This window comes from Lichenostomus cassidix, chromosome 2 (genome assembly GCF_008360975.1).
Source record: "Lichenostomus cassidix isolate B80296 chromosome 2, HeHo_3.0, whole genome shotgun sequence".
Classification (NCBI taxonomy): Eukaryota; Metazoa; Chordata; class Aves; order Passeriformes; family Meliphagidae; genus Lichenostomus; species Lichenostomus cassidix.
Genome location: NC_139482.1, coordinates 113,474,966 through 113,487,541, shown reverse-complemented (window position 1 = coordinate 113,487,541; position 12,576 = coordinate 113,474,966). Strand labels below are relative to the sequence as shown.

The following is a 12,576-nucleotide window of genomic DNA, read 5'->3' as shown; positions in this document are numbered from 1 at the left end:
TTACATCAAAGGCCAGATTCCATCTCATTGAACAATTCCTTACATAATTTTTACTGTCCTCCTCTATTCCTAGTCTGTGAGCACTTTTCCCCCACCTACTACCGCTAGTAACTGGTCACTTCCCACCCAAATTAACATGATGAAAATTGCCTTGACCATGGCACTGCCTTAAACCTTCCATGACTCTGCATTCAGTGTCTGAATTTCAGTTTTGCACAATACCACCTAGTTACGCAAAGGGCAAATTAATGGTCTGACTTTTCTTTAATTTCAAGGCAATGGGATTGTCTAGGTACTCATGACTTTTAAAAATTAAGATGTATTTCCAAATGCACTTGAAAGCCTCATCACATACAATTAGTTGTGATGATTTTAGGCTTGACCCTTAAAGGATGATACAGGTGATCCGAAGCAGTCAAAATCCTGCTGAAGGCTTTCTAAAGTATAAGAGCATTCCTCTTCCTTCAATAAAAAATAGGGCATCTATTTTCTTCTTCCCACTGTACAGAATTGATAATACATTTTAAAAGCCAGAAAATACAGGTGCCTGTAGAAGCTCCATGGCCTCTTCACAATTCAGTTGTGCCCCCAATTACATTTCCATAGAGTTCTTCAAGATGCCACCAGTCACAAGAAAAGTCTTCCTATTCTTTCCTGCATGGCATCTGCCCATAGGGGCTGGAGAATAACACAATCAGCTCAGTGGTTCATCCACAAGAACCTTGGGTTGTGCACACTCTGGAGCACAAAGCCACACATGGGATGCAGGTATCAACAGGTTTGCTTTAAACGTACACTCCAGGAAGAACTAAAATGGCATCCTTAATCTTTCACTTCAACATTTATTTAGTTCTTTTCCCTCAAAAGTTACTTACTTGTAATTTGCCAAAAACAACCCTTGCTGGCCTTCAGACTAAAACAGGCATTGGTGTACTTGATGATGCAAACAGTTTGCCAGTTGTTACATCCTTCACAGTTAACAGAAACTTCGTAATTTAACAAGGAATATGTGTTGGTTTGAAAACAAACCAGTGGGAGATCACAAGTCCAGACTGAAATTAAAAAATAAGTGAAATAATACAAGGAAAAGCGCTGACAAAGTCAGATACAAACTGACACCTGGTTAGGGTGGTGGTAGCAGTCCAACTGAAGTAGTCCAGATCAAGCAGTGATCCTGTAAAGGTCTAGTCTCCAGCTGAAAGTCCAGTGGTGGCTCTTGTCCTCTGGGAACCCAGTAGACAGGGCTAGCTCAGGCAGCTCCAAGGCCAGGTTATATCCAGGTGGGAACACCTGGCTCCTCCTTCCTGGGCAGAGCATCCCACAATGGGTTAAGTCCATGAGTCACACGGTGGGTCCCTGATGGCCCATTGCCTGTCATGCAGGGTGGGTCATTAGCAGGTGATAGCAGCTAACGGCCCACAGCTGGTGGTAATAGAATACTTAACTACATCTATATTGCAACCTAGGACAGAATAAAACTCCCAAATCTCAAGAGCTCTAGAATATGAAGAATAAAGTGTTTAGATCTACTAAACCTTTAAATTTGTATCAATATGACACCTTTGACACCATCTTTGTTGCCTTTTGAGGCCTAAAATCAAGAGCCAAACAAAATTAGGTGATAAAATGTGGTTACTGTTTTAATGAAGGTCATTCCAGGTGCACAACACACCAAAATACATGCTGCAAATATGCTGAAGATGCACACGTGATACAGGACTCATATAATTTTATAAGTTTAGCAAATTAGCATAATTTACAATTAGAAACACAGGTGATAAAATCATTCCCCCTTCTGGTTCGACCCCATCTGAAATCCCCCTTCCCCCTTTCCCACATGGGAAAGTGTCTTGGGAAGGTGTCTTCACCTTGATTCCCATAAGAAGCAAGATTAGAACAGGCCCTCAGGATTTTGTCTAATGGGAAAAGTACTGAAGTTAGGAAACTGTATAACTATATAATAACAGTTTACAGAGCTACAAATATATATGAAGAATATATAAAAGCAAAAATCATTTTGGCATCATCTTCCATGGCATACTCCTGGAAAAGCTGGCAGCCCACATCTCGGATGGATGCACTCTTCACTGGGTTAAGAACTGTGTGGATGGCCAGACCCAGAGAGTGGTAGTGAATGGTACTGCATCCAGTTGGTATCTGGTCACTAGGGGTGTTCCCCAGGGACCAGGGTTGGGCCCAGTCCTGTTTAATATCTTTATTGATGATCTGGATGAGGGGATTGGGTCTACCATTAGCAAATTCATGGACAACACCAAGATGGGTGTGAGTATCAATCTGCTGGACGGTAGGAGGGCTCTGCAGAGGGACCTGGACAGGCTGGATAGATGGACTGATTCCAACAATATGGGGTTTAAAAAGACCAAGTGCTGGGTCTTGCACTTTGGCCACAACAACCTCCTGCAGTGTTACAGGCTGGGGACAGAGTGGCTGCCAGCAGCCTGATGGAAAAGGACCTGGAGGCTCTGGTTGACAGCTGCTGAACATGGGACAGCTGTTTGCCCAAGGCAGCCAAAGGCATCCTGTCCTGCATCAGGAAGACTGTGGCCAGCAGGACCAGGGCAGTGATTGTCCCTCTGTTCTCAGCAGCAGTGAGGTCACACCTCCAGTCCTGTGCTCAGTTCTGAGCTGCTCAGTTCAGGAAGGACATTGAGGTGCTGGAGTGAATCCAGAGAAGGATAAGGAAGATGGTGAAAGGTCCAGAGTACCAGTCTGAGGGAGCTGGGGCTGTTTAGCCTGAAGAAAAGGAGTCTCAGGGAAAATTTTATTGCTCTCTATAACTTCCTGAAAGGAGGTTATAGCCAGGTTGGATTCAGCCTCTTCTCCCAGGCAGCCAGCAACAGAATATAGTCTTGAGCTGCACCAGGGGAGGTTTATGTTGGATGTTAGGAAGAATTTCTTCACAGAAAGGGTAATTAGACATTAGAATGGGCTGCCCAGGAAGCTGGGGGAGTGACCATCCCTGGAGGTGTTTAAGGAAGGATTGAACATGCCACTCAGTGCCATTGTCTATTTGAACAGGGTGGTGTTTAGTCATAGGCTGGACTCAATGATCTCAGAGGTCTGTTACAGCCTAATTAATTCCGTGATTCTGTGAATTAAACAAAAGTACTTGGTACAAACATCTAACTGGGATATATATGCATGCAAAACTGGAGTGAGGAGCTCATCCAAAGGAGAGTAAGTCTCTTGCAAGGCCGAACACACAGGAGGCAATGTACATGAAAGGGGGATGCAACTTTGATTCTCGGAATGAAAATAGCAAAGCTCAATAGACCCCATTCCTTCCATTATAATTTAAAATTTCTCCAGTCAGACATTTGCTTGCTTTAATAATTATAATCTTAAAAATGTGAAATTAGAATAAAATCTAATTTCTTCAGTTGATGTGGAATTTCTTATTTTATGACTTTCAGTTATGCCATCATTCAGGCACTCTTTAACTCTAAAGTGTTCCAACATTTCCAGTAATTAATATTTCAGATTAAATCAGCTCAAAATGTGTCAGTGAATCAATCAAGGTTTCCTGAATCACAAAGCAAAATTAAGGTTGAAGATAGGATCTACTGAAAAAGGCATCTCACTCTTGGTCCAAGTTCTGAAAGGCTCTATTAATTTTCCTCTTACAATACATTCCTAGAATTATCATTCCACCAGAAGATTATTGAAATATCTGTATTGCTTTATATAAATAAAAGCAGAAAGGAGGAAAACCTCATGTCTAGAAAGAAAATTAATTTAAAGAGTATTCTGAAAGAAGAAATGTCATTCTGAGACCAAAAACAGGATTCTACATTTACTTTTCCTGGTTTTTATCATTGTTCCAGAATAGAATCATTGGTCTGAATACTAAGTAAGTATAAAAAAAAAATGAAAATAATATGAACAATATATGATGGAAGGGTCCAGACCAGTCAAAGGGATTAATATCTCTGCATTAGGAGCAAAAGGAGAAGAGGATCGTCTAAATGAGGTTAGACAAGGATGAGTTGGACTTTTTAATAGGAACTAATTACAGGAAGGAACAACAACAAAAAAATGTATTTCCTGAACTAAATGGAGTTCACATACAGGAGAGAGCCAGAAGCTGATGAATACAATGATTTCTGAATACCAAACTGCTTGCAGCTGAAGCTCTGGCTGAAAACCTAATCTTAAGTCTTGGGATAATGAGCAAAGGCCATGAATCTATTCCCACATTTCAGATAAACTTGGCGTATTCTGTGAGCTGAAATATGGAGAGCATAACTTTGAATTTCCTGGGGTTTTTTTCTGGTAAATTAAAATGTAGTATGATATATAATAAATATAAATAACTACAAGGTTATTATTACAATCATTATTTTGTAATTATTTCTAAATATTTACAATATCTTACTTTATAATTGTTTATAACTACATCATAAATACAAGTAATTATAACATCTAATGTTGTTAGCTCTTTCAGATAATGTTTCCCAAGATAGAATATTTGGAACAGAAACATGTTCTAATTTAATATACTGAAATAAGTATTATAATGCTCTGTTCAACAAAGACTCTAAATATGTACTGGCACATTTTAATTCTGAAGGGAACTTAATTAACAAGAGCCTACCTTTTTGGTTCATGTTGTATAAGGGCCTCTCTGTTATTAAGCGTGGTTTTGGAGGCCTACATGTAAGGCAAAATGACAAATTCATAGCACAGCTCTATAATTTATGTATACATCTCAGTGCCTCAGAAAGTCTTCCTTACAGCTTTCTTCCTCAAGCACTAGAGAGCTCAGCTGGACAAAAAAAACCAAAATTCCTTTTTATACCAAGAGGACTATGATAGAATTTTTCAACTTAAAAGGCAAATGAATAGTTAAATTCTCTGACTCTGGATTGCTATGAGAATGAAGAAATTCCTGGTACAGTTAGATGGCCCTGAAACCCATGACACCCTGAGGAGTGTACTGTATTTCTGGTATTTTAAAGCACTGAAGAGTAATCTAAAAAGTCAGACAGAGAACAGTGTAACCACTTCCCTAGCAGAGTCATAAAGCTTCCATCCTTCAGTTCCCTACAAGATGAGAGATTCGATCATCACCGATGAGAATCCTCTACATGACTAAACTTTGCAGTCTGGTGTCTTTCTCCAACAGCAGATGCTTTTCCAATGCACAGACCTCATCTCTTCCACTCCCTTTGCAATCCTACTACCTCTTTTAGAAATCCCTTTGTCAGCCTCCACTCAGAGTCTTGGATTTAATTTCATCACCCACCACACTGAGGTTTGCTTTCTGGCTCAAACCATAAAAGACAATTTTAACTGGACAGTGACTGAGACCTTCAGCTCCAACTCCTAGCTGTGGAGTTTAGGTGGCTGTTCTTAGATTTTTTGCTTTTAATACTTTGATCATAATTCTTTGCTCCTCACAGCTTTAAAAATAGTTCTGTGTGTCAACAGGACTACACTTGTTACATCAAACCTGTATCATACCTGTATTTCATACTATCATAACTATATTGCAATTATAGACCACTGTTCCATCCACCTGAGAAGGATAAGGAGCTAACATGAACATAGCTGTAAGCAAGGAACAGGGCAGCAAAGCCAGCTGTAAATCATTAATCCAAGCATTCAATTACTAATCCCATCAGCCTCATTTAAAGCATTTAAACTGACAGTTGCATATCCAATTAACTGTTGCTATAGAAAATGAAAATGCTTAGGGGTATTTGACAGACAAATCTTTACTGGCCCAGCAGGGATTTAGACTGAATTTGTTTAATTAGATTGTGACTTTACCTAAATTGATCATTTACTGTAATCCTTGCTGAAACCATGGAATGAAATCTCTCAAGGTTAAATAGTCGTCACAAAAGCACATCACTCTGCTAAAAGATTAGTTAAAAGCTCTGTGCTGCACTGTACTGCTTCCTCAAGGAGAAGGCTGGCATTTCCTTGTGCACAGATCATGAGTGCTAAACCTTTTCATAGCTTTCCATGTCTGTCAGGACATGCATGAACTCTGCCTCTGTCTTTCTGGCATTATTCTGTTTTTCAACACAGTCCTCCCCAGCCCATGTGACTGTTTACAAGAGACCCTGTATTTTCATACTTTTTAAATGTTTGCACTGTTTAAATTTATGCACTGACTTGCACTCCAATTGCAATGAGATCTGTGTGCATACATCTGATCAGAGCTCATCACAATTCCAATCCATATAAAACTACAGAATACCAAGTTAGAAAAACCACTCCTAGAGTCCTATGAGAATCTGCATCTTAACTTTTAGGCTTAATGTCCTGGAAAATATCCCAAAGCACTTATTCAGGCAATGCTTTTTTTTTTTTTTTTTAGCAACGGCACAAATGATAGGCAATTTTTTCTCATAAAAGCAGTTGAAGCAGATAAGCCACATAAGCCTCTCTTAGTACATATAAACCAGTGTTTTCAATCATGACCTGCAGCATAAATGTGTTTTACAGTGCAACTTTCACATTTCTCTATGTTTTCAGCTCTGCAAATAACTAGCTGACAAGGGCTGAAATTTCAACTGCACCACATTTCTCCATCTAGAAAAATATTATGTGGAATAATACCTTTTTTATTTTAATTTTTGTTAGTACAGCATAGTTGTCATGCTATGACAGCAAATGACACAGTTAATGTGACAAAGTCATTCTCAGAACATTATTAACTCATTCTTTGCCCATCAGCCAGAAAAAAAAAAGCTGTCAGCTTCCATCTGAACAGAAGCAGTGGAAATTAATCAAAGCAAAGAACTTCTATAGGAGTCAGTGCATGCTTAAACTTTGCTAACCAAGCTTTTGATCAGCAGACTAAAGACAGGGAATGTGTTTCACTCCCAGGTATCCAGCATACTGAATATCTCTGTAATAACTGAGACAAAAAGTGTGAAATTAGGTTCTCAGGCTAGACTAATAGATTCTCCCTCTTGATTCTTCAGAGATCCTTTAGACTCAAGGAATTTCACCATCACTGTATAAAATGAATCTGTTCACAGCATCAGGATTATTCAGAACATGTGGGATCTGCAAATGCCTTTTAAACTCACTAGCTTCACTGTCCCAGCACCAATCCTTGCAGACCCTCAAAAGGATATGGTTACCAAAAAGGTGGCATCATGACAACAAATCTGAACTACCTTATTTGTGTGAGTCTGGATACCATCACCATCATCATTCAGTTTCTTGGTATCTGAATGAGAAGAGTAATTCAATCACTAAATTACCTTAACCTGAGGCAAAATAAATAGGCATAGCAGTAGGCAAAGATAAATTCTTAGAGGAAATCCTTTTCCGAATAATATCCCTCACTACTGAAAACATCTTCCCCTCCAATTCTCGCACTGTTTTGAGGTTTTTTGTGGTTTCCTGGCACTGTTAGGGTACTCCAGCTGTTCTGGTCTCGTGGTTGCATTTCTTCCTGGCATAGTTACTCTCTGGTTAGTGATTTTCAGACTATTTGATTATTCAAGTTCAGCAGGTGCATTGAGTCACACCTTGAGGAAACTTCAGCTTTCATAAAACAGCAATGTGTCAGTCTAGGTACCCAGACATCCATGAGTACATACCCTTTGCCTTCTGCTTTGCACTGTTGGAGTTTAGGGTCCCTAATCCAACACAATCCCTGATCTCAGCAAGTGGTCTCAGCAAAGGGATCCTTCCTGAGCAGGAATGCCATCTTTCCTTCCCCTTACTATTAGGTTGCACATCGCTACAGTTACTGCCTGATCACGATGATGTGCTGAGGCCTGAGCAGCAGGCCTCAGACAGAGCTGACTTACAAGATGGATCTGGGCACTGTGTGACTAACACCAGCAGTATTATTTAGCTAAAAATAAATTACAAAGACACTTATGCTAGGTCTTTTTTATATTGTGTAGTTATCTGCAAGAAATGTATCATATTAAGAAACTTTCCCAACTGACGGGAACAGACGCTTGTTTGTAGGTATTTTAGGGGCAAACCCTCCTAGTCAAGGCCTGGGCTCTGGCCAAGCCCTAGCCCTGGCTGCTATCAGATCCAGGAGTTTCTGTGCTAAAAATATCATCAAGTCACTTCAACTTGCTGATTTGGGCCTATAAAAGCTGGACCCACTTTCAGGTCAAGTTTAGAGACCTCACCTATGGGTGGACACTCTGCTTAGGATTTTCCCAATTGCCAGGAAGGATTCTCTAGGTCCTCCCTGCAAAACTGTGCTCCCCTGCGGCTGTGGACTATAGATGATGGTAAAGTATTTTAGGCAATTGGTGATATATCTTTCTCAATCACTATCCTTCCTCTCCTGTAGTACTGATAAGGTGCATTACCTTGCTTATTTTTGCTTGTTGCTAAAGCCAAGCACATAGTTTCATTGAATGTATCATTTTATTTTTGTGTTACCTTAATATTCATAATAAAATAAGACCACTCTTTCCATTGGTGTCTGTGCCCTTTAAATCACCCCTGTCAATTGGCAGAGCACACTATTAGGCTCTACAGCTGCACAGTGACACTGAATACTGTTTGGTCAGGCTAAAAAAGATCAGGTAACCCATTTCTGTAGTCCTCAGCACTACCATCACATAAATAAGAACTCATTTTTTCAGTATATAAGAAAAAATGTAAATTATTTATGAGTACATAAAAGTGCCATTATACCTACATGTAAATAAACAATCCATCCTGGTAAATAGCCTAAATACTTGTCATTCAAGTTGAAAAGTGTTAAAGGGGTTATTTCAGCCTTTCAATTAATTGGGAGGAAGGGAATACCATTTGACAGGAAGAACTGGTCAGACTACATACAAAACAACTTTGTATGTCTGACTAGCTTACAGAAGACATCGTTCTCTTCCCTGGCTTCTTTTGGGGAATATGATATTCCTGGGAAACAAAGCTAGTTTTCCACATACAAGAAAAAGCTTTATAGTTTTGTCTTCTCCTCATTTGTCTAAAATTGTCTCCAAGATACCTGCTCCTTCCTTGTGAGGAGCGGAGTCCTCCAGCAGCTTTTCCCAAATGCCACGCGTTTCTAGGGATGTGAGGTTCTGCAGCTTAAATTCTTAAGTCTCTTTAGACACAGTAATGACAGGCTCAGTGCTTTGTACCCTCTTTCTAGAGAATGGTACCATCAGCTGTGTGTTTTCATTGGAATGAAGCAGCAGACAAGCACTGGTGCCCTTACACCAGATATGACTGCACTTTCACAGATACCACACCTGGATGTGTGCCAGGTCACCTTTGTGCCAGGTCACAAAGCTGGAGCTGACAAGGCACATATTCCAAGCACTTTCCCAGTCACGGGGTGGAGTTGCCCTTTGACTGACATTGTAATTACCAATTGGCAGAACATTAAACACCTGCAGGGTTAGATGTGGATGCAGATAAGCAACATCTTTGAAGATGGATATGGCATGTACAGGCCTGCAGAGGGATCCCTGCATATCTACACAGCGTAGAGCTGCAGTGTCTCTGTAGGCTCAGTGTAGGATAAAATTCATTAGCTAAGGATTTTCTTTACAGTGTTGAACATTTTTCTTACGTGCCTATGAGAAGTCCAAACCCTCCCATAGCTGCAGTAGCATATAGCTATCTCCTGGATCATGCCCCAGCAGAATTACAACACCTATCTGATACAGCAACTACTAATTTTCAGTTCAGTGAAGATTAAATTAGTTTGGCTGACTGTGTCCTGAAGTGTATTGAACCAATTAGAAGGAAAAAAAATAAACATAGGAGAGGCAGTCCTCTGTTCTCCCTACTATTCCTTGGAAAGCAAGCAACTCATATTTTCATTCAGGATACAAGATCAAAGTTTTGTGAGCTGGAACTCCTTTTCTTCTTCATTTATAGAGTATACAGACACTTCCTACATCTCTCTCCTCAACTTCATCTTGAGATAGGACAATAGGTTCACTGCAGAGTGCATTGCCTCATGGGTGCTCCATTGTAGTCCTGAGTTTTGGCCAAAGCTGTTAAAAAGAATATGCATAGATACCAGGGATAAATTAAATTTGTGCTGAGGATTTTGTTTCCTTCTGATGAATTAATAAAACTGCTACTTGTATTTCATTTAACATAAATCAGAGCTATCTGGTGAGATTTCAGGCTGATGCCTTTGACCTCTATGGATCAGAAGCATGTTTTGACATATTTAGGAAATAATTGGAGTTTCTTTCTGCCCTTCTGAAAGTTAAAATTATTAAAATTGGACAGTTTAAATTATTTACACTGGGAGTGTTGCATATACTGTGTAGTAAGGGATTCCCACTTCTCATCTTGTATTCTGTGCTGGATTACTCTTAAAAGTCAATTACAAGACTAAATTCACTATTGTAAACAGACACTATATACTTCTATTTTGGGTACTTATAAACCTGGACATTTTATTTTAATAATATCAATTCAATAACTTCAACAAATACTAGTGACCTACAGAGAGCTGATTTCCTCACCAGTCTACACCAGTGTTAAATAGTTCACCTTTTGAGGAATTGTGTATATTTGTGGGGTTTTTTGCTTCCCCAAATATATGAATGAAAATTGCTGTATGATCTGAGCAGCTACATTAACTGTTAGCGCTGATATGGTATCAAACCATTTTGATTGTCAAATAAAATTCTTCCACAAAGTCAGCAGAGACCTAAAGAGCTGTCAGAGTCTGCAGATGTGGGTTTTGTTGGAAAATGTTAATTTATCAAAGCATATTTTTTCACATCTCTTTGCAGCGTATGAATGGCTTATATTAAATTTTAAAAAGAAAAACATAAGCCATTCAGCTGGCCAGTAAGATAATTATTCATCAAGCACTTTAATAAAGTAATCTCATTCTACTAAATCCATACTTTTCTTTTTGGCAGTAGAGTTTTAAGTTTTACATGCTGATAATACACGAATATCTTATTAATATATTGATAAATACGCAATTACCATTTATTAAAAGTGGTGGGATATAATAATTACTAGTAATTAATAACATATATGTAACTGCACCTATGGCAGCTCAGCAATGAAGATACTTTTCAACACCATTTACTTCGGCACCTTGCAAGTTATCATCTTCATATTTTTATTAACAAAAACTATTGGTCAATGTGTAATCCACCAGAAATATTCAAAAGGTCCAGCTGGCTTGAGGACAAGGGGTAATTCTCTAACTCTAATCTTTATTACCAATCAAAAGGCCAGTAAAATAAATTCTACTTACATTTACTATGCATGGCCTATAGCAGTTGAGACAATTTCATGTATCACAACAAGCATGTACTCACTGAAATACTGTCATCTCTATCACCTTGACAATTGCAAGTGTGCCAGAGTATATACACTGTGGGAAAACCTCAGCCAGATCCCTCACTATCTGGGTAGATTTTAGCATACATGTTTGACTGATTCTTAAGCACGCAAAAAAAGGATAGTGAATTATTGTAATAGATATGCTTGACAGACTTGATAGAATTCATTTGATATGCCTCTGTCCTAGTTTTGGCTAGGGTAGACCTAATTTCCCTCACGGTGGCTAGTATGGGGCTGTGTTTTGGATTTCTGCAGAACACAGAGTTGATAATGTAGAGATGGTTTTGTTACTGCTTGGCAGGACTTACACAGAGCCAAGACCTTTTCTGCTTCTCTTACTGCCATGTTGGCAAGGGAGATGGGAGTGAATGGCAGGCTGGGTGGAGAAACAGCCAGGACAGCAACCTCAACTGACCAAGGTGAAATTCCAGACCATATGCATCATGTGCAATATATAATATAGGGGGATAAAGGAGGAAAGAGACCTTTGGAGTGATGGTGTTTGTCTTCCCAAGTACCCATTACACATGATGGGGCCCTGCTCTCCTGGAAATGGCTGAACATGTGCCTGCCCATGGAGCAGTGAATTAATTCCATGTTTTACTTTGCTGGTGTGTGCAGCTTTTGTTTTCCCTGTAAACTGTCTCTATCTCACAAGTTTTCTAGTTATTGCACTCCCAGTTCTCTCCCTGATCCTACTGGTGGGGAGTGAGTGAGCAGCTGAGTGGTGCTTGGCTCCTAGCTGGGGTTAAACCACAACAGCCTCCTATGACATTTCTTAAATTCAAATAGCATGGAGTGTATACAAATTGCAGAGAGGTGAATAAAGATGCTGGTGAATTGTCATTTTCAGGCATTCTTAGTTGTGTGGTTATCCCTGCTCTTGATATTGTTAGTGATGTACTTTTAATTTTAAATTGATTTATCTGTGCTTTTGCCCTGTTTCCTACATTTAATAGATTTTTTCTGATTAAAAAAAGTGCCAGACATGTGAAGGTGAGTTACTGAAAGATCAATAATAAAAATACCACTCACAGAACTGTTTCTGTGGCTTCTCTTCCTGCAGCAGTTTTATTTGGGTTTTTTTCTTCAGTGCAGTCAATGATGAGGAGAATTTCATTCTTGTGTTTTTACTGTCACTTAGGAAATGGAGGAATGGCAGAAATTCAAAGTCAAGAGAAAGATAAATTTGGGGCTAGAGACTACTTACAGTGCATACATCAGTCAGGAGAATACCATTCTCTTTGACAGCAAAATTCGGTGTTTTGAAACACTGGGAAAAAA

At 39.3% G+C, this 12,576-nt stretch overlaps 1 long non-coding RNA gene across 1 annotated transcript; it reads right to left on the bottom strand.

Annotated features, from left to right (window-relative positions):
- Positions 1 to 1,635: 1,635 nt before the first annotated feature.
- Positions 1,636 to 8,216, bottom strand: LOC146442020 (uncharacterized). Its single transcript, XR_014849548.1, has 3 exons — positions 8,139 to 8,216; positions 4,616 to 4,786; positions 1,636 to 1,916 (listed from the first exon to the last, which is right to left on the bottom strand). It is a non-coding gene; the product is annotated as an uncharacterized LOC146442020 (long non-coding RNA).
- Positions 8,217 to 12,576: the final 4,360 nt, after the last annotated feature.